General features: G+C 45.2%; 1 long non-coding RNA gene across 1 annotated transcript; it reads right to left on the bottom strand.

Annotated features, from left to right (window-relative positions):
* Positions 1-1,004: 1,004 nt before the first annotated feature.
* Positions 1,005-19,345, bottom strand: LOC122466747. Its single transcript, XR_006292508.1, has 3 exons — positions 19,212-19,345; positions 4,198-4,203; positions 1,005-1,014 (listed from the first exon to the last, which is right to left on the bottom strand). It is a non-coding gene; the product is annotated as an uncharacterized LOC122466747 (long non-coding RNA).
* Positions 19,346-20,950: the final 1,605 nt, after the last annotated feature.

Here is a 20,950-nt window from a genome sequence, read left to right as displayed (position 1 = left end):
GAATACTTGTTCTCCATCGCCATCCTAGCTGTAAAGCCACCTGGCTACTCAATGATGCCTGATTTGAACATGGTTGTTGCATGTCATCCAATTGGACATGCATTTGCTGCACTGAAAACAATGCATTAATGTAACCCACTGAGTGTGTTACAGGTTCACTCTGGATATATCTGCTGTGTAGACTTCTGGGCTTGGGCTGGAATCTGAGCTCGGGGACCCTTCCACCTTGCAGGGTCCTAGAACCCAGGCTCCAGCCCAAGACCAGACATCTACACAGCAGTAAAACAGCCCCACAAGCCCAAGTGGGCTGGTATGGGCCAGCCAACAGTGTCCAGTTGTGTAGACATACCCTCTGTGCTCAATCTATAGAGGAAATTTTAGGCTGCAGCTAGAGAGGCTTGACTCTGAGGCTGAAGCAACCCTGGTTTCTTAATTCTGCAGGTCCCTAGCTCAACTCTTGGTCTGCCAACCCAAATGGAGGCCATCCACCTCTTTGGGGAAAGAAGACTTTCCTAATAATGTATCGATAGTCTATATACTTATGCATGTTTGCTGGCCCACATTACAATTCCAATGGTGCTCTCAACAAGCTCAGTGGCTTGTGACAACTGACCTAACCTTATTCCCAGAGGTGGTCCCATGTGGACACCACTGAGTGGGTCGTGTGGGAAAGATTTCACTTGCTGAAATGAAAATGGTTGAATGAAATGAAAACAAGAGGACTTCAATCTTCAAGGCTGTTCATCTGGCACCTTTAATGAGCACTAGGAATTATTCTGGGGCTCCCTGCTCTTCACCTCTTTGGTTGGGAAAAGTCAACCTAGCAACAGTGCATGTCTGAAGTGCACAACTCCTGGTGCCAGCAACTGAGATGACCAAACTCAGTCACTGCTGAATCTCGGGTGTCTAGCAAAGCAGCTGGAAATACGTTGGAAGCAGCAGGTGTAACAGAGGAGGAAGCAGGGTTGAAGGACCCTGAGCAGAAGGCGTTTCCATGATGACAGTGAGAGCACACTAGAGGATGTTGCCTTAACCAGCCAGCTCATTACAATATTTTTGGTGGAAACAGGTGCCATGGGATAATCCTACTGTTTTTCTTGGTCATGGTCCATTTCTATCATTGACGTTGAGCAAACAGGATCACTATATAAGTGAATGATTTACAAGGATAAGTTACCAGAGATGTCTGTGGCCACTTGACTATAATGTAGACCCTTGATTTGTTTAACAATCTGCCTTAATTTTGGCAGCAGAGGGGAGAGGGTGGGCGGTTGGCATTTTGCAGTAAACAGGCTTTCTAGCTGGGGCATCCCCTTACCGTGCTTATCATAGGGGATCAAGTAACTTGTGGGAGGGAAATATGGATTCATTTTTAATATGAAAAACCATGCTCCATCGAGCTTCCACATATGTTTAAGATGAAAATAACACTTCCACAAAGATTGCTACTGTAGGACAGTTCACTTTAACTATCATAGAAGTTGCAAATAGAAAAGACAGAAAGGACAGTTGCTAAAATGTCAAGCAATGAAATAGTAAACAATCCTGGCATTTAAAGTGTCATCGTTAAGATTAAGAGTAAACACCAAATTGACACGAGCAAGGGCACTTCAAACATCTTCGATCGGTCTGTCTGCAGACTCTCAAAGTTAGCATTGCATCTGTTCACAGCGAGAACTTTCTCAACCAGGAGGGCCAGCAATGCAAGTATCCAGTTGAATGCTAAAGTTCTGCAGACACTGATAGGGCCACCAGAAAAGGGCTGATATGATGCGCCAGCCCATTCTGGCTTGGTGCGACTTCAAAGGTTGGCCATCCCTGCTGCCCTCCCCCCCCTCCACCTCCCACAGCATTGTCCCTTACCATAGGTTTTGTAACATTGTCCAGTCTCACTCTAATCCACTCCTAATTAACACACTTCCACCATTCTCTTGGAAGACTACTTCACTGTCTAATAGGTCCTCATTGCCATTAGAGCATTTTTCTTTGCTAGTCACGCTAAACTTTCCTTTGTCCAGCTTTATCTTGTTACTCCTAACTGCGTATCTCTTTGAACCACTGCAAACAATTCCTTTTTCCATTAGCAAGATGGAGGAAATATAACTTTTTTTGGCAGGAAATAATGGATATAATGCTAACGAGCGCGCTTTCCCGTGTTCCCTTTACACAGTTTCTCACGTTAGGTTCAGGAGTCTGTTCAGGCTGGAGTACAGGAGTATCACAAGTGATTAAGCTTTTCCCAACTCTGTGGTTCTGCAGCCATCTCAGTCTGACAACCTGGTATGGAATAATATTAACTCTCATTGAAATTAAGAAATAATATATTGTTTCATAGGCCAATATCGCATTTGTATAGGAATGGGGGTGGGGGAAGTGCAGCTAGATTAGAGAGCATTAACAAGCCCCTAATCCCCTTCCAGCTTGCAGTGACACCGATAAGGCATTTTCCAAGAAACTGCCCAACCCTTATGGTGCAGAAACTGTCTCTTTAGACCAAGCCTTCATGTCCTCTTAGACACGAGGTAAGTCAAAACTGAAACCTAATTCAGGAGGCTATTTCTTACAAGGAAGACAAGGATTTTAGAGTCCTGTTTTAGAATTTGAGATCTTAGAGTCAAAGTCCTACAAAGGAAAAAAATAAACACACCTGTGTTGTTTCAAAATGTATTTTGTAACTCTAGTGAAATGTGATCTAGCGCTACAAAAGACTTCCTTTGTGTGGCTTGAGTGTTCTTGTGTTCGCTCTCATTCATGACCTGAAAGTGTTTGATTACATTGCAGCAGTGTTTGTGGTCTAAGTAGTTCCGAAGACTTTCAGTGGGCCATTAAAAAGAAAAGGAGGACTTGTGGCACCTTAGAGACTAACAAGCTTATGCTCTAGTAAATTTTTGTGAGCTACAGCTCACTTCATCAGATGCATTCAGTGGAAAATACAGTGGGGAGATTTTATATACATAGAGAACATGAAACAATGGGTGTTACCATACACACTATAACTAGAGTGATCAGGTAAGGTGAGCTATTATGAGCAGGGGCTGGGGGGGGACAGCACCTTTTGTAGTGATAATCAAGGTGGGCCATTTCCAGCAGTTCACAAGAACGTGTGAGGGAGAGGGGGGATAAACATGTGGAAATTCATTTACTCTTTGTAATGACACATCCACTCCCAGTCTTTATTCAAGCCTAAGTTAATTGTGTCCAGTTTGCAAATTAATTCCAATTCAGCTGTCTTTCGTTGGAGTCTGTTTTTGGAGTTTTTTTGTTGAAGAATTGCCACTTTTAGGTCTGTAATCGAGTGACCAAGAGATTGAAGTGTTTTCCGACTGGTTTTAGAATGTTATAATTCTTGACGTCTGATTTGTGTCCATTTATTCTTTCACGTAGAGACTGTCCCATTTGGCCAAAGTACATGGCAGAGGGGCATTGCTGGCACATGATGGCATAGATCACATTGGTAGATGTGCAGGATAGTCCTTTCACCTCTACGCTGCTGTTTTGTATCCAGCCTGTGCTAGAAGTGGTGGCTTACAGAAACAGCCTTGACTGTCTGCCTAGTTTTTGGACAGGCATCTCATCAGAAGGACTGCTGCCACCACAGCTGGCACAAATCAGTGTTTGTTGGTAGGCTTAGACAGGTCAAGATAAATTACCCTGAGTTTCAGGGTGAGATGTATCTTGCTTAACCTGTTGTAGCTATGGCACTGGTGTGGCCCCGTCTGTATCTGAGCACCACACAATCAGTGATAGCACTGCATTTCACAACACCCTTGTGAGTGGGGGACGTGGTGTTTTCGCCACTGATGCACAGAGACTAAAAGATTTCCAGTGGGACAAAGGAAAAGTCAAAGCACAGAATTGAACCGAGATCCCCCAAGTCAGCATTCAAATCACTGGAATATCGCTTCTCCCTATTCCTCCTGTTCTGTGCATGGAGGCCTTCATGTTCTAAGCTCCCTTTGCTGTTAACTTTCACCAGCACACTAAACTCACTCAGGAAAACAACTCTTGCAATGAGTAATAATCATTTCCTCAATTCCATAATATCTTATAGCCCGGCTAGCCACATTCTAGATGGTTCTAGTTAGAACATTGAAATGGAGGCCGATTAAACAAATTCAACAGACTTGCTTTGACTTAGTATAATGGTGATATTTTTTTCTTCTCAAATACCTCCTGCAGGTGTATGAGAGTTGACACAACAGACTGGGGACTCTAGAGCACACACCAGAGTCTGTGATGTAAATATCTATGTTCATTCTTAAACTTACGTTCATACTGATGCACTGTTTTGTAAACATTTGCTTAACTTCCAAACCAGTGCTATCCACATAGTTCCATTTAATAGTACTTAGTCATGTCAACGAAGTAATGCAATACTGACTTTGACTATAACCATCCTCGTGGCTTTCTTAGAGAGATATTAAGAAAAACAAGACTAGCTTGCTGGCACTGGTCTACCGTAGGGTTGCCAGGTGTCTGGTTTTCGAACAGAACACCCGGTCATAAAGGGACCCTGGCGGCTCCAGCCAGCACTGCCAACCAGGCCATTAAAAGTCCGGTTGGTGGTGCTGCAGGTCTAAGGCAGGCTCCCTGCCTGTCCTGGCTCCATGCTGCACCCCGGAAACGGCCAGTAGATCCTGCTCCTAGGCAGGGGGCCCATGGGGCTCCATGACCTGCCCTGCCCAAGCACCGGCTCTGCACTCCCATTGGCTGGGAACTGTGCCCAGTGGGAGTTAGGGGGCAGTGCCTGTGGGCAAGAGCAGCACGTAGAGCCTCCTGGCTCCCCTGCATAGGAGCTGGACCTGCTGGCCGCTTCCGGGGCAGAGGCAGGGAGCCTGCCTTAGGCCCACTGCGCCACTGACTGGGAGCCGCTCAAGGTCAGTCCAGTCCCAACCTTCTGCCCCAGCCCTGAGCCCACCCAGAGCCTGTACCCCGCCTGCACTCCAACTCCCTGACTCAACCCACAACCCCCTCCCACACTCTGAATCCCTTGGCCCTATCCCCCAGCCTGGAGCCCCCTTCTGCACCGCAAACCCCTTATCCCTGGCCCCACCCCTGAGCCTGCACCCCCAGCCCAGACCCTGTACCCCCTACCACAGCTCAACCCCCTGCCTCAACCTGCAGCCCACTCCCACATTATGAATCCCTCACACCCACCCAGAGCCCTCCTGCACCCCAACTCCCTGCCCCAGCCTGGAGCCCCCTCCCACACCCGCAGCTAGAGCCCTCACCCCCTCCTGCACCCCAGCCCAGTGAAAGTGAGTGAGGGTGGGGAGAGCGAACCAGCGAGGGAGGGTGAATGTAGTGAGCGGGGACAGGGCCTCAGGAAGGGGCAGGGCAGGGTCAGGGCCTCAGGGAAGGCGCAGGGCTAGTGTATCGTTTTGTGCAATTAAAGTTGGCAACCCTAGTCTACAAGAAGACTGCTGCCTACAGGAGCGGCTCATTGTCTAGATCTCTGCCAGTAAGCCTGATACTATCTCTGATACTTTCAGTTATTATGTAACAAACTTCAAAATTGTTAAGCTTGTCATATTTCAGCTAAGAACTGTTGTACCTAAATGTACACAATTAGCTATTAGCAGACAATAGACCTATTGTGCTCTTGTCATTTCAATGGAAGCCCACATTAGAACAACTTCATGAGCCTACTCCTGTTTAGATAATGCTACTCACTTGGGACCTGGTTCAGCAAAGCACTTAAGCCCTTTCCTGATCACCAAAGCATGTGTTTACCTCCTGGTGGTCCCAATTTAGGAAAGCATGTGGTAATTAAGGATGCTTTTCTGAAACCAGGCAATTGAATTAAGCATGTGTCCAGGTGTCTTGCTGAATTGGGGGAGGGGGGGCTTTGAGCCTCCTAAAAATTCACATCTGCGATCTTGCCTATAAAAATGAGTTCTCATTTGTAAGAAGCTACAGTTAGTCACCCTCAGGGTGTTCACATGTCTGAACTTAACAGCAGGAGCCAATTATTGCAAATCATCTTCTTTCACTCCTTGTTATAGTCACATCATGTGCCATCACTAAAGTCCTTTGCTAAAGCCCAGTCCTGCTAGCACTGTGCATGAAGCTTGATTTTTTTTTTATTTTTTTTTTTATTTTAAATCAATGGGAGTTTAGCCATTGATTTCAGTCAGAGATGGATCAGACCCTTAAGGCCTGTTTTTGTTGGCAGCGTTTGCAAAGCCAAGTCCTTCTAACATAGAATCGTAGGACTGGAAGGGACCTCAAGAGGTCCCCTGCACTCATGGCAGGACTAAGTATTATCTAGACCATCCCTGACAAGTGTTTGTCTAACCTGCTCTTAATCTCCAATTATGGAGATTGTGGAATCTCCGTAGGCAATTTATTCCAGTGCTTAAACACCCTGACAGTAAGGAAGTTTTTCCTAATGTTCAACATAAACCTCCTTGGCTGCAATTTAAGCCCATTGCTTCTTGTCCTAGCCTCAGAGGTTAAGAACAACAATTTTTCTCCCTCCTTGTAACAATCTGTTATGTACTTGAAAACTGTTATCATGTCCCCCTCAGTCTTCTCTTCTCCAGACTAAACACACCCAGTTGTTTTTTTTTTTTTTTTTTCAATCTTGCCTCTTAGTTCATGGTTTCTAGACCTTTAATAATTTTTGTTGCTCTTCTCTGGATTTTCTCCAATTTGTCCACATCTTTCCTGAAATGTGGCGCCCAGAATTAGACACAATACTCCAGTAGGAGGCGTAATCAGCATGGAGTAGAGCTAAAGAATTTACATCTTGTGTCTTGCTTACAACACTCCTGCTAAGACATCCCAGAATGTTTTTGTTTTTTATTTTTTGGCTTTTTTGCAACAGCGTTACACTGACTCATATTTAGCTTGTGATCCACTGTGACCCTCAGATCACTTTCTGCAGTACTCCTTCCGAGGCAGTCATTTCCCATTTTGTATGTGCCACTGATTGTTCCTTCCTAAGTGCAGTACTTTGCATTTGTCCTTATTGAATTTCATCCTGTTTACTTCAGACCATTTCTCCAGTTTGTCCAGATCATTTTGAATTTTAACCCTATCCTCCAAAACACTTGCAACCCCTCCCAGGTTGGTGTCATCCGCAAGCCTTATAAGTGTACTCTCTATGCCATTATCTAAATCATTGATGAAGATATTGAACAGGACCAGACCTGTTAATGCAATGGTGTGCCTCGTCTCACTCTAGTGGCTAGGCCGTCTACGAGGGTATGTCTACACAGCAGCAATCCTCTGAGCCTGGGGTGGCAGACTTGGGCTCACTGGACAGCGGTAAAAATAGCTGGGTAGATGTGGCTCAGGCTCTGAAGCTTAGGGAGGGGTGTGTGCTTCAGAGCCCAATCTCTAGGCTCAGTCTCAACATAACTGCTGTCTACATAGCTATTTTAAGTGCAGGTTTCAGAGTAACAGCCGTGTTAGTCTGTATTCGCAAAAAGAAAAGGAGGACTTATGGCACCTTAGAGACTAACCAATTTATTTGAGCATGAGCTTTCGTGAGCTACAGCTCACTTCATCGGATTCATACTGTGGAAATTGCAGAAGACATTATATACATGGTGTCTGTGTATATAATGTCTTCTGCAATTTCCACAGTATGCATCCGATGAAGTGAGCTGTAGCTCACGAAAGCTCATGCTCAAATAAATTGGTTAGTCTCTAAGGTGCCACAAGTCCTCCTTTTAAGTGCAGTAGCCTGAGTCCGAGTCTGTCGACCTAAGCTTGCTGCTGCTGGTTGTGTAGACCTACCCAGAGAGGCTTATGAGTCTACAGCCTGTGAGTTAAGGGAGGTGGGTTCTCTAGGTTAGTCAGTAGAGGTTCCATATTTTAGATCCAGAGGTCCTGTGGTTCAAACCCAGTTGCTATTGATTTGTCCAGGAGCATCTCCTCATGTATCATTGTGAGTTCCCTAGGGTACAGACCTTTCTTTCTTTTTTTCACTTGTTCTGCAAAGTACTAAGCACACTTGAGTGCTGTAGAAATAATGTATCTTAGCATAGGGTTATTTATTCCAGGCTGCTGCAAGTCTCTAGAGAAGGTTATTTGTGCCTAGCCACCTGCAACACACAAGCATTCTCCTGCCTAGATCTCCATCTCCCATTCAAGGAAGGACTCTCAGGTCCCACCTCTAGCCAGTAGTCCTCTTTCCTGGAACAGCATCCCATGGTTAAGGAAGCAGAAGCCCTCCTATCGAAACGATCTGTGCCAGCCATGAATTTGTCTCCAGGATGCACATGTTCCTGTCTTTAACCTCAACTGGGAGGATAGCTGCATACACAACCCTGCTCCCAGGGCCCTGTAGTCTCTGCTGATTTTGCTCAGGGTCATACCTGGTGGTATCCTCAGTGCCCACATGGTATCATTAGTGCCCTGAGCAGCATGGGGTAGTGGTCAGACAGATGAGCCTCAGCAACCTTTCCATAAACCCTTGGATGCAAGCTGCAAACAGGAAGCACACCTGCTGGGACATCATGTCAGGTTGGCGGATGGATGCATCCATCCATCTTGACCACCAGCCCCCTATGTGGCCACCACTGCCTCTGGGTGCAATGGCCATGAGCTTCCTGGTCTTGGGGATAACTGGCTGCTGCTTCTTGGCTATTGGAGGCGGGGAGGGGTCGGGTCTGCTCCTCGCCTCCTGTTGCTAGTATAGCTCACGACTGCAGTGGTGGGGGTGGAGCACAGTCTACTGCCCAAAGCTGCCAGCAGTCAGTTCTCCTGTGGTGCTGCTGTAGTCTGTTCATCTGGGATGGAGGAGGCCCAAACAAAACATCTTTCTGAATAGTGAAGATATTACGGAAAATGTATCATTCATGAACAAAAGCCATACTTCAAAATTGATCTTCTAAAAATATTTAACTTTAAATGGTGGTGGTGATGGGGAGAATCGTATTAAGTTTGGCCTGAAGAGTCACTTCCCATAACAAAACTATTTCTTTGTCTGGCATTCAAGCAGGCATTTGAAGCTTGTAAACTTGGACACTCTTTTGCACTCCTTTTACGAAAAACAGAAGAACCATTGGTTACTCTTTACTGTAACAATGAATCCTTTCTGGGCACATCCCTTGTATTGCCATGATTCGATCCACAGCAAATATTCATCTGAATTATTATAAATCCCAAGAGACAGGGCTTTATGACTTATATGTTGATGGATCTTTAACAGCAGTGATGCTCGTTAAAATGAAATCATGGCCCAAAAGTCAACAGGGCCAGGTTTTCGCTCTGTGTGGTGCTAGGCACTTGCTGAGCAATGCAAGGTCCCATCAGGACCTACAGATGTCACTTGGGCATAGAATCAGACTCCACTTCAGTCAATTGTAATAGAGTTGACTGAGGTGAGGATGCAGTCCCTCCCCTCACAGTAATGTTAACAGAGGAGTTTTGTACCTACAGTGTAGGTAATCCTTCATGGAGAATGTTAATAGCAGCGTGAATTCAAAGCATCAGTTCCAGAATGTAGTTCTTTAAGTGCAGGCTTCACAGCATTGAACAATTTAAACATGGATGGAGTGTCTAAAATGACTTCAGTGTTGGCCAAGGGAACCAGGCGAACACCACCAAGCCAGAAGTTAGCTCGCTCTCTGTAGAACAGCGAAGGCACATGCAATGAGACTGTCTGCATTGTTCACTGGAAATGCACCTCGATTCTGATCTGGAGGTGTGACCGGTAAGGGGTAAAAGGAGAGTTCACCCTTCCCAACCGCACAATCCTTGGCTGCTTTGTTAGGAGGGGCCATAAACTGGTGTATCCATAGTGGGATGCCCTGGTGAGGAACAGAGCTAGTGACCTCATGGACAGCACCTCACTGTTGCCCACTGAGTGGAACTTGTGTAGTGCAAGGTGCTCCAAGTGCTTTGCTAACACTAATGGATTAAGTCTTGCAACATGCCTTAGCCTATATCTAAGATGCACTGAACTCTCTCTAGCAAATCTTAAATGCAACCAGGATCAGGCACTTGTTCAAGATCCATTCCGTAGCTTATGGAAATCCAGAAACCGAACGTACACCTCTTGCCTCCCTGTCCTGTGCCTTAACCAAAAGACTACCCTGCCTTCCGATAACACTAGATGACTACTAATGACCTAACGCATATTGCTGTAGAAGTCAAGCAGTTTTGCATGGCATCTCTGCTAACCTCACAAGTCCTCTCATGCCCTGAGAGCAGGTGGAAGAAAGGAGTCTATCAGGGATGCTGGGGGATTTATTGCTGTCTAGCCCTGCTGATATGGATTGACTGTGGATTGTGGTCTGGTTAACTGAATTACATGGGCTCTTTAAACATTTGCATGTGACCCTCTTAACTGACGTCTGGATGCCTAAGGCTGCTATGGCTAAGTCAGTGTGGTACTCCAGAAATCAAATACCTAAATGTGGTTTTTATTTTAGGAAACAGACTGAACGGCCACTGCAGTTGCTATTGTGCACAGGACAATGCTTTGAGAACCTGCTGTGCTAAGAAATAACAAGAATAAGATGTTGCTTGTTGGGCTTCCAAACTGTGCTGTATTGACATGATAGGTTTGGAATGAGCTCTCCAGCTCTAACCATGAGAAGTAATGATGTGTGAAAGTCCACTCTAATTTTTCACTCTTTTTTGGAAGTGCAGAATGTTGTGCAGTCGACAGTATGACACTAATGCCTTATGAGGCAAGTAACTATTTTTAAACAGTCTGAGATTTGCTTAATGACTCATTTAAAGCAAGTAATCAAGGAATCCGAAATGTGAAATATCAAATACATATTTGACCCAGCAACTTTGTAATCATGTGACCAAAGTGGCTGAGACTCCCTGCAAACATGCTGCCAGTGCAGTAGCTATAACTTTACAGTTAGCCATAGGAATACATCCTGTAGGCACAGAGCTTTACCTCCATGGGACTATGATGCATGAATGAATTGTGCCTTGTGGTTGTATGTCAGAGTAACCTTTTCCTGTGTACAGACTAGACTGGAACACAGTGCGTAGATGATAGATCTTGCTTTCTTTTCCTCATTCACGAGGGGCAGCACTTCAAGGCTTGATCCTGGAGTTTTACTTATACAAAGTAACTTTAGATTTAATGGGGATGTAAAAAGTCACAACACTGGACCCTCCTCTCATACCTGCAGGTCACAATGGGGCAATCCTGCTCCCACTAACTGGCAGAATAACAGCTAGCTCCCTCTGAGTTCACTGAGGCCAGGTTTGGGCCTGAGAAGGCTATAGAGTGAATACTGGGTGAAATTCAACATACAAATACATTGATTAATTGATCCCTGTTCTGGGTTGGCCTTGTTTTTCTAGTAGTCTTTCTGTAAAGTTCCTCCAGTGATGTGGGATTTCCCAGTGGATTGATATGAACAGTAATGACTTGTTTTATTACACAGACTGTAGAAGCTAATAGAAACATCCTATAGGGTGGCATGATCCTTGGCATATGCTGTGCTTAGGTTTTGTATTTCAAATACATGAAATCTCCATCACCTGTTTGGAAATGTGGCCTATTGATTATCATTGACTGGAGAATTGATCAGAGCAACCTAGACTATCCATGAGATACTTGACACTAATTCAGAGTATCAGAAGGGTAGCCGTGTTCGTCTGTATCCACAAAAGAACGAGGAGTCCGGTGGCACCTTAAAGACTAACAAATTTATTTGGGCATAAGCTTTCGTGGGTAAAAAAACACTTCTTCAGATGCACTTCAGTTGCATCTGAAGAAATGGTTTTGTACCCAAGGAAGCTTGTGCCCAAATAAATCTGTTAGTCTTTAAGGTGCCACCGGACTCCTGTTTTCTGAATTAGTATTTATTTAATATTAAATCTGTCCCACTGCAAATTCCTTGAATAATTGAATTATCTCTATTGTGATCAGTGCTGAAAGGAATTAAAGTAAGAAACCCAGCCCTATCTGACAGGATGATTGACAGCCAGGATGCAGTTGCTGCTTGTGAAAATTTTGCGCTGGCAACCCAGCCAGGCTTGTTTCTTGGGTCTGTGAGTCTGCTAAGTTTGTCCCTTGATCCCAAGGGAACAACGTATCTTTGGAATTTTGTTAAAACTAGTTTTGAGTTTTGTAAAAACCCAAGCTCTGAAGAGACAGGGTTTGGCAAAACCCCAGCCAGGGGTTGATTTGGACTTAAATTCCTTCTTAACTCCCAAAGTTTGGGGCAGAGGTCTGCAGGGATGGGAAGACCAACAGAGTTAGCGTCCATCTCTAAGTACTAGTGCTGAAAAAGATAAAAGGCCTGCTTCTCCTCTCTCACCAACTCAAATATAATGCATTTAAAGTAACTGAAGTTTCACCTGTGTGAAACTTTGGCATAAGTCAGAATCAGGGCCTGCAGAGTGCTACAAATGGTCGGCCTTCTCAGGAAGCAGCTAAGCATCCGACAAAGTGGGTATTCAGCCACGAAAGCTCATGCTCCAATAAGTCTGTTAGTCTATAAGGTGCCACAGGACTCTTTGCCGCTTTTACAGATCCAAACTAACACGGCTACCCCTCTGAAGCTCGCTCTTCTCAGTTAACTTCCTGACTGCATGTAGCAACTTCTGTCCTTCCTCAGGCTCACAACAACACTATGCTGGCTTTTGCTAGCTAGAAACTACTCACTAATGCATGGTCCTCTTTAAAGGATTTCCTATGCTGGTACAAATACCACCTCTTTAGAAGCACTGTACAATCCAATATTATCTTCTGCACAAAATGCCTGTCCTTGTAATGCATTTTGGGGTCCTGAGGACTTAAATTACAATAAGCTTGTGTATAAAGTCATTGTAGGCTGTGCTAAATCACAATGATCTTCCACCTCCTAGTTCTCCTTTTCCCAGCAAAACACATAGGAACAAGTGACCTCTACAATTGTAGAGCAATAACTATTAAAATAGGGGTTATTGTCCTCTTAAGGTCCTGAGACCTAGGAACTATGATGCAACAATTACAGAAAAGCTCTATGGAATCTAATAGGAAATGTCTTTTTCTCTAGCCTCTTTGGGAAGATTTGTAAATTCTTACAGAGCCCCAACAAGAAGAGAATTCTCTAAACCCTTTGGGGCTTTAGTAACTTTTATACAATTGTTTAAATGCCTATTGGCTGCTCCTTTCCATTGCTATTAATCTATAGGACTCTTACTACAAAGGTACGAACAACTTGTAGCCAGCTTTGTGACTAAAATGAATTCTGGAGTTGATCCATAGGGTTTATGGAAGCACATTGGTACTGGGAATGAGGGTCCCTGTGATATTTAAAAAAACACTGGGGGTGGAAGCTTGGCCAACAGAAGTCAATGGCAAAACTCCCCACTGACTCACTGTTGGGCCTTGGTTGAGGGGATATGTGCATCAAGTTCTGAGATAGATAGGCATGAGTCCCCTAGCTCAGAATCAGGATTGCAGCTGGGGCTGGACTTCCGAAAAGTTTGGGGACTGGACCAGAACTGGTTTATGGCTCAACCCTTATCTGAGCATGGACAATAAAATCTCTTGGGTCAAAAATTCTTTCCTGGCCCCTGTAGTACGCTTGCTCCTCAACTTCTCTACCTTACAGGTGCATCACATGAGACTTTTTTTACTTCCTCTGCAGAATGCATTAGATATAGGCCATTGCTAAAGGCAGGATACAGCTTTAATAGAGGTAATTCCTAGAACTCTGCTGCTGTTCAACAGCAAAAACAAAGGTGCCTCCCCATGACAACTAGAACATGACATGGTGGTCTACGGTCTCAGAGGCCAACATAAACATTGTGAGGGACATAATTCTGACATTCTCATGGCATCAGTTTTGCTCATGTGCAATGGGAAGAAGTTGGGGATGGAACCTGGAGGTTCTCTTGCCACCAGTGCTCCTTTAAACAACATGTTTAGTTTAATAAATGCAAATTCCTGTCTGTTGGTCAGTTCAGGATGACATGGTCACTCTGGCCCACTAGGAGCTTTGAAAATGAGGAAAGTAGGTGTGACTGCCTAGGCTTGGGTCTGTGGAAAGAATGAGATCATCCTCCTCCCCGCCTCAACCTCTGGGGGTCACTTTCTCCTGCTAAATTATGAATAATATTCCTAATCGCCACCCCCTTTGCAAAGAGCACAGTAAAAGTAATACCTGGGAAGAGTCCCTTCTATCACCACCCTCACAGCAAAGAAGAAAACAAGAGGCTGCCAAAAAGACAGCAGTTGGATAGAAAATATTTCATGACCAGCAGAACAGGACAGCAAGGGGCTCCTCTCTGCAACAAAAGGCAAGAGAGCAGGTCTAGTAATCGGGGATTAGCACTGGAAAGGTTCCAAAGAGGATGGAGCTCGGCTGTTCTCAGTGGTGGCATATGACAGAACAAGAAGCAAGGGTCTCAAGTTGCAGTGTGGGAGGCCTAGGTTGGATATCAGGAAACACTATCCCACTAGGAGGGTGGTGAAGCCCTAGAATGGGTTACCTAGGGAGGTGGTGGAATCTCCATTAGTAGAGGTTTTTAAGGCCCAGCTTGACAAAGCCCTGGCTGGGATGATTTAATTGGGGTTGGTCCTGTTTTGAGTGGGGGGTTGGACTAGATGACCTCCTGAGGTCTCTGCCAACCCTAATCTTCGATGATTCCATGAAACAGGTCTCTGAGGCCTTTGTGCCATCTCCTGCCCCTCCTCCCCCCCCAAGCCTGCCCCACAGTACTGCAGTAAAACAAAAATGACATGCAGGATGAGACAATTCAGCAAAGCACTCAGCGTGTGAGGTGTCCCACTGACATCCATGGGACTAAACGACCTTACATGCTTTGCTGAAATTTGCCTTGGACTGGAGAGCAATAACCACTTCATTTGGGTTTTATTGAATTTTAGATTTTTCCCTGCCTCTCCACTTTTATTGTCTGCAAGTTGACATATCTTTTTTCCTTGCCACCATTATTACATATGACCCCACAATTATTACATATGTGGTTCCATTATGACTTTCTCCACAATATCCATGTTTTGTTTGTCTCCTCTGTTTTGTATTTGTGCACTTGCCTTTTCCCAAAAGTTTAGTGTATATTTTCCCCCTTTTTTTATTTATCATGCTTTCTCTGCTATTCAGGAAATTCTCTGTCTGCTCCACTCATGATCTTCATTTGGATGTGTTTACAGCTCCTGGTAGAATTAGTGAGGGCTCAGAGCGTTGTCATTTGAGCTCATGTATCTCACCTCTACTACCTATCTCAAAATTGGTTCATCTTGTCAGATCTGATGCAGTAGAACTGCAGAGTTATAAACCGATCAGTCAACCATGCACCTCATTTAGAACCAGCAGTATGCAAACAGACCGCAGTGGAGACCAAAAAAAGAAAAAGCAAATACAGTATGGTGTTGAACATAAACTACAGTACTAAAAAATTAAAGGGAAAGTTTAAAAAGAGATTTGACAAACTAAGGAAACTGTTTCTCTGCTTGTTTCATCTAAAGTAAGATGGTTAAAAGCAGCATTTTTGTTCTGCATAGAAAAGTTTCAAAGCTATATTAAGTCAATGGTCATTTTGTAAACTTTTGAAAGAACAAAAAAGGATTGGTGCAGTGCTGTTCATTTGCAAAGAATGTGCCAAGTCCTAGTTCCTAGAACACAGTAGGATCAAATAGGAGGCAGGTTCCTTGCTTACATTCAAAGCCTGTCCTTCCAACCAACAATTTGCCCAAAACACTTTCTGAGCTACCTCTCAAGGACATACTACCAGTAGTTTTCTCACTGTTTGCTAGCTTACTCCTTGTTTCTAACACAGACATGCAACTCCACCAACTAATCCCTCAGCTCCTGTGTTTATCTGTTCCCAGGAAAACTCCTCTGCCTGCATGGCTCAGCCACTGCCCAAGCCTTGCATATAGTCTAGTCCTTGGGTGGTGGCTTCCACGGTTTCAGCTCTCATCAAACAAAGGAGCATGTCATTGTTCCCTGGTTTTACCTGAATGGAAAGCAGCTAGTTCACTCATCTGCTTCAATGAGATTTGTGATTGCCCGGAGATGAGAGATGCTTGCTGAGAGCCAGGTAACCTCCACCATAATACCATGAATAATGGTATCAGCAAATGAGCAGTACCCTCCATACGGGAGTTTTATTTTTTTTTCAAGCAAATAAACTAGACATAATCCATCTTAGAAGCATAGAATATCAGGGTTGGATGGGACCTCAGGAGGTCATCTAGTCCAACCGCCTGCTCAAAGCAGGACAAATCCCCAACTAAATCATCCCAGCCAGGGCTTTGTCAAGCCTGACCCTTAAAAACTTCTAAGGAAGGAGATTCCACCACCTCCTCCCTAGGTAACGCATTCCAGTGTTTCACCACCCTCCTAGTGAAAAAGTTTTTCCTAATATCCAACCTAAACCTCCCCCACTGCAACTTGAGACCATTACTCCTTGTCCTGTCATCTGCCAGCACTGAGAACAATCTAGATTCATCCTCTTTGGAACCCCCTTTCAGGTAGTTGAAAGCACCTATCAAATCCCCCTCTCATTCTTCTTTTCTGCAGACTAAACAATCCCAGTTCCCTCAGCCTCTCCTCATAAGTCATGTGTTCCAGTCCCCTAATCATTTGTTGCACTCCGCTGGACTCTTTCCAATTTTTCCACATACTTCTTGTAGTGTGGGGCCCAAAACTGGACACAGTACTCCAGATGAGGCCTCACCAATGTCGAATAGAGGGGAACGATCACGTCCCTCCATCTGCTGGCAATGCCCCTACTTATACATCCCAAAATGCCACTGGCCTTCTTGGCAACAATGACACACTGTTGACTCATATCCAGCTTCTCATCCACCGTAACCCCTAGGTCCTTTTCTGCAGAACTGCTGCCTAGCCATTCGGTCCCTAGTCTGTAGCGGTGCATGGGATTCTTCCGTCCTAAGTGCAAGACTCTGCACTTGTCCTTGTTGAACCTCATCAGATTTCTTTTGGCCCAATCCTCTAATTTGTCTAGGTCCCTCTGTATCCTATCCCTATCCTCCAGCGTATCTACCACTCCTCCCAGTTTAGTGTCATCTGCAAACTTGCTGAGGGTGCAATCCACACCATCCTCCAGATCATTTTATGAAGATATTGAACAAAACCAGCCCAAGGACCAACGCTTGGGGCACTCCATTTGATACCGGCTGCCAACTAGACATGGAGCCATTGATCACTACCCATTGAGCCCGACAATCTAGCCAGCTTTCTATCCACCTTATAGTCCATTCATCCAGCCCATACTACTTTAACTTGCTGGCGAGAAAACTGTGGGAGACCGTGTCAAAAGCTATGCTAAAGTCACAACTGAATGGTGCTTCAGTGAGAGAGCAGGCTTGGAAAACAAAAGTGAGAACCTGAGAGAAGGAAATGGTTTTAACATCCTCTCATAAAAATGTAATCTGGTAGTTCTGCTTACTGGCTTATTTACCAATTCATCACCCCTTGGTCCTGCAAGCTTCAGTTTTCCCAGAAGAAACAAGGAAAACTCAGTTTAAGGCAGGGGTCTCAAACTCACGGCCCGCGGACCATCTGTGGCCCAAGAACTTCCTCAATGTGGCCCACAGGGCTCCAGCAATTTTGGGGCTGGGTCTCTTCCTTAGCCCCGCCTGCCGCCCCTGGGTGTGCCCTTCCCCCCGCGCATGATTTACAATTGCTCGGGGCCCTGCCCACCACCGGCAGCACAGTGGAGCTGAGTGGCTTCTGCCTGCTCACTCCATGTGTCTGCCAGCCCCTCCCTGTGGCCCCAGGGTGGGGCAAGGCTGTGCCTCCACATGCTGCCCCCGCCCCGAGCGCCCCTGCGGCCAATGGGAAGCTGCAGGGGCAGTCCCTGGGGGCAGCAGCGCCTGACCCCCTCCCAGAGCCTGCACCTCCTTCCCACCCACCCCGTCCTGCCCCCAAACTCCCTCCCAGAGCCTGCACTCCAATCCCCTACCCCAGACCTCCTTCCCCACCCAAACTTCCAGAGCCTTAGGCAGGTGAGGGGGTGGAGTTTGGGGAGGGGGAGTTTTGGTGGGCAGGTTCTGAGCAGCATGAGTGACGTTATTGGCCCGCTGGGAGGATTTGTGGACTGGCACTGACCCTAAAGTAAATTGAGTTTGAGACCCCTAGTTTAAGGTGAACGTTATGATTTTTCCAGGAAGTGGTTGGAAGGTCTATCTCTGTTTGTCAAAAACCAGTTCAGCTAACCTATTTTTATTCATGCTTGCTTATTTAAGAGCATTGTGTGCTACAGGTGTACATGTGGCTGTTCCTTCTGTGTACCTCAGACCAAGGCTTCAGAATTGCAGAGGATTTCCATACAACTAGGCCTGAATAAAGACTGGGAGTGGATGGGCCACTACAAAAAGTAATCTTCCCTCTGATATTCACCCCTTCTTGTCCAACTGTTGAGAATAGGCCACTTCCACCTTAATTGAATTAGCCTCATTAGCACTGACCTCCCACTTGGTAAGGCAACTCCCATCTTTTAATGTGCTGTAATATATATACTGCTTACTGTATTTTTCACTCCATGCATCTGATGAAGTGGATTATAGCCCATGAAAGCTTATGCCCAAATAAATTTTAGTCTCTAAGGTGCCACAAGGACTCCTTGTTGTTTTTGCTGATACAGACTAACACAGTGTCAGGGCTCCCTCCCCACTCTGAACTCTAGGGTACAGATGTGAGGACCACATGAAAGACCCCCTAAGCTTATTTCTACCAGCTTAGGTTAACTTCCCCAAGGCACAAATTCTTCCTTGTCCTTGGACAGTATCGCTGCCACCACCAAGTGAGTTAGACAAAGATTCAGGAAAAGGACCACTTGGAGTTCCTGTTCTCCCCAAAATATCCCCCCAAGCCCCTTCACCCCCTTTTCTGGGGAGGCTTGAGAATAATATACCAACCAAATAGGTCAACAGGGTGAGCACAGACCAGACCTTTGGGTTTGTAGGACACTAAAAACCACTCAGGTTCTTAAAAACAGAACTTTCTAATAAAGAAAGTACAAGCAGCTCCTCTGTAAAATTGGGATGGAAGGTAATTTTACAGGGTAATAAGATTTAAAACACAGAGGATTCCCCTCTAGGCAAAATTTTAAAGTTACAAAAAAAGGAATAAACCTCCCTCTTAGCCCAGGGAAAATTCACAAGCTAAAACAAGAGATAACCTAACGCATTTCCTTGCTATTACTTACAATTTGTAATCTTAGATGCTTATTTCAGATATGGCTTTAAGAGATGTATTTTTCCTGCCCTTTGTCCCAGAGAGAACAACAAGACAGCCCAGAACAAAACCTTCCCCCACAGATTGGAAAGTATCTTCTTCTCTTATTTGTCCTTTTGGTCAGTCACCAAACAGGTTATTTGAGCTTCTTAACCCCTTACAGGTAAAGGAGGGATTTTATGCTAACTTCAGCTGTATGTTTGACACATGGCTACCATTCTGAAACAACTCCCTACGTGTATGCTTTCTCCAAGTCCCCTCTAGTTGTCTATCCCTGCTGGTTTTCCCTCCCCCCCCCCCCCCGCACCAGAGCCTGGATCCTCTAGTCATGGGCAGCAGGTGAACCCCTCCGTAGGGGAGGGTAGGCCACTGGCCCTGCCCATGCCCCCCCATGGCCAAAGGAGCCCCGGCCTGCCTGCCCTAGCCAAGCTAGCCCCCCCCAGTGCCATCCTGGCTGCCAGCTGGCCCAAGCTTCAGGCTGCTGGCTTGAGCTGAGCCCCCCACTGGCTTCCGGGGAGAGAGAGAGAGAGGGAGGGGCCACAGCCTGGGTCAGGGGAGGCTTAGCTTGCCATGGCCTTTGATACCTGCCACCCATGCCTTCAGTCCTTACATACGCAAAACTTCTGTTTGACTTCAGTGTGTGTTTCCACTGCCATGGGGCTGTGACCCAGATTAGAAAGGTGCTGTGATAATGGGGGCTAGAGGAAAACAAGAGGGCTTGCAACTATCATTGTCACCAAATTCCTAAGTACTCTGCCCCACTGCCAATTAGACCCAGATTGACTGAAGTACGTATCCATCTACATGTTTCACCTTTGAAAAGGCTGCTTGAATTTGGGCTCATTTTGATACAAAACCACCCCAGTTCCACTCTGCACAGCAGAGTGGAGAGAAATTTCTCCTGGCTTGTCCTACAGATTCTTACAAGAAAACAGTCACTTTCTTTTTAATTACTTTCCCTAATAGGTCAGGTCTGAATATTGCTACCCTTCATACTGATTCAATCCTTTAAACCCCTTCCAAAAACCATCTACTGGGGTAACTTTATTGCCAGTTTTGATAGGTATTTTTTGTCAGCAATTGTAATCAATAGAATGAGATGAGACGAACAGCTGTCTAAAGGGAACAACTTCAGATAACCTGGCCATGGTTAAAATCAAAAGTGAGCTGGAGGGGAAAGGCTCTATATTCCATTATCAGTCCCCTGAACTATCTGCTCCAACCACTGTGCCTGTCTAACCTCTTGTCAATAGTCTAAATTAAGAATGAAATTTAGTTCAGAATTTCCTTACTTTAGTTAGTTCTAATCTTGTAATGATTTTTTCCCTTGCTTTAAAGAAGTCCCAGGAATACAGAATGTCATAAATAATTCATGTACCTTCAGGCCACAACTAATCGAGTTTTCCAGGTACAACCCTGATTCAGCAAGGTATTTAAGCATGTGCCTCACTATAGAGGCATGTGAGTAGCCCCATTGATTTAAATAGGAATATTAACGTGTTTAAGCTACCTTGCTCAATTAAGACTTCCCAATTTATGTAGCACCCAGCAGACCAGAACATTTATAAACATACTGAAAGACGTATGTAGGATTTACACATCAGCTGAGGAGAAGTTGTTCAGAGATGCTCTGGTATAACTGTTACCCACTTATGTATGAAAGTCTCCCCCTCCCCCCCCCCCCCAAGTTCTACTTTGTAAAAACAATCTACCCCTGTTACAAACCTCTGAAAACAAGGAAAAGATAATGTCTAGAGCTTTTCAGCCTCCCTGGGCTGTGCGCCATTAGAATGTGGTTCTAGCCG

Source organism: Chelonia mydas, chromosome 7 (genome assembly GCF_015237465.2).
Source record: "Chelonia mydas isolate rCheMyd1 chromosome 7, rCheMyd1.pri.v2, whole genome shotgun sequence".
Classification (NCBI taxonomy): Eukaryota; Metazoa; Chordata; order Testudines; family Cheloniidae; genus Chelonia; species Chelonia mydas.
This window is presented reverse-complemented; position numbering and strand designations above follow the sequence as displayed.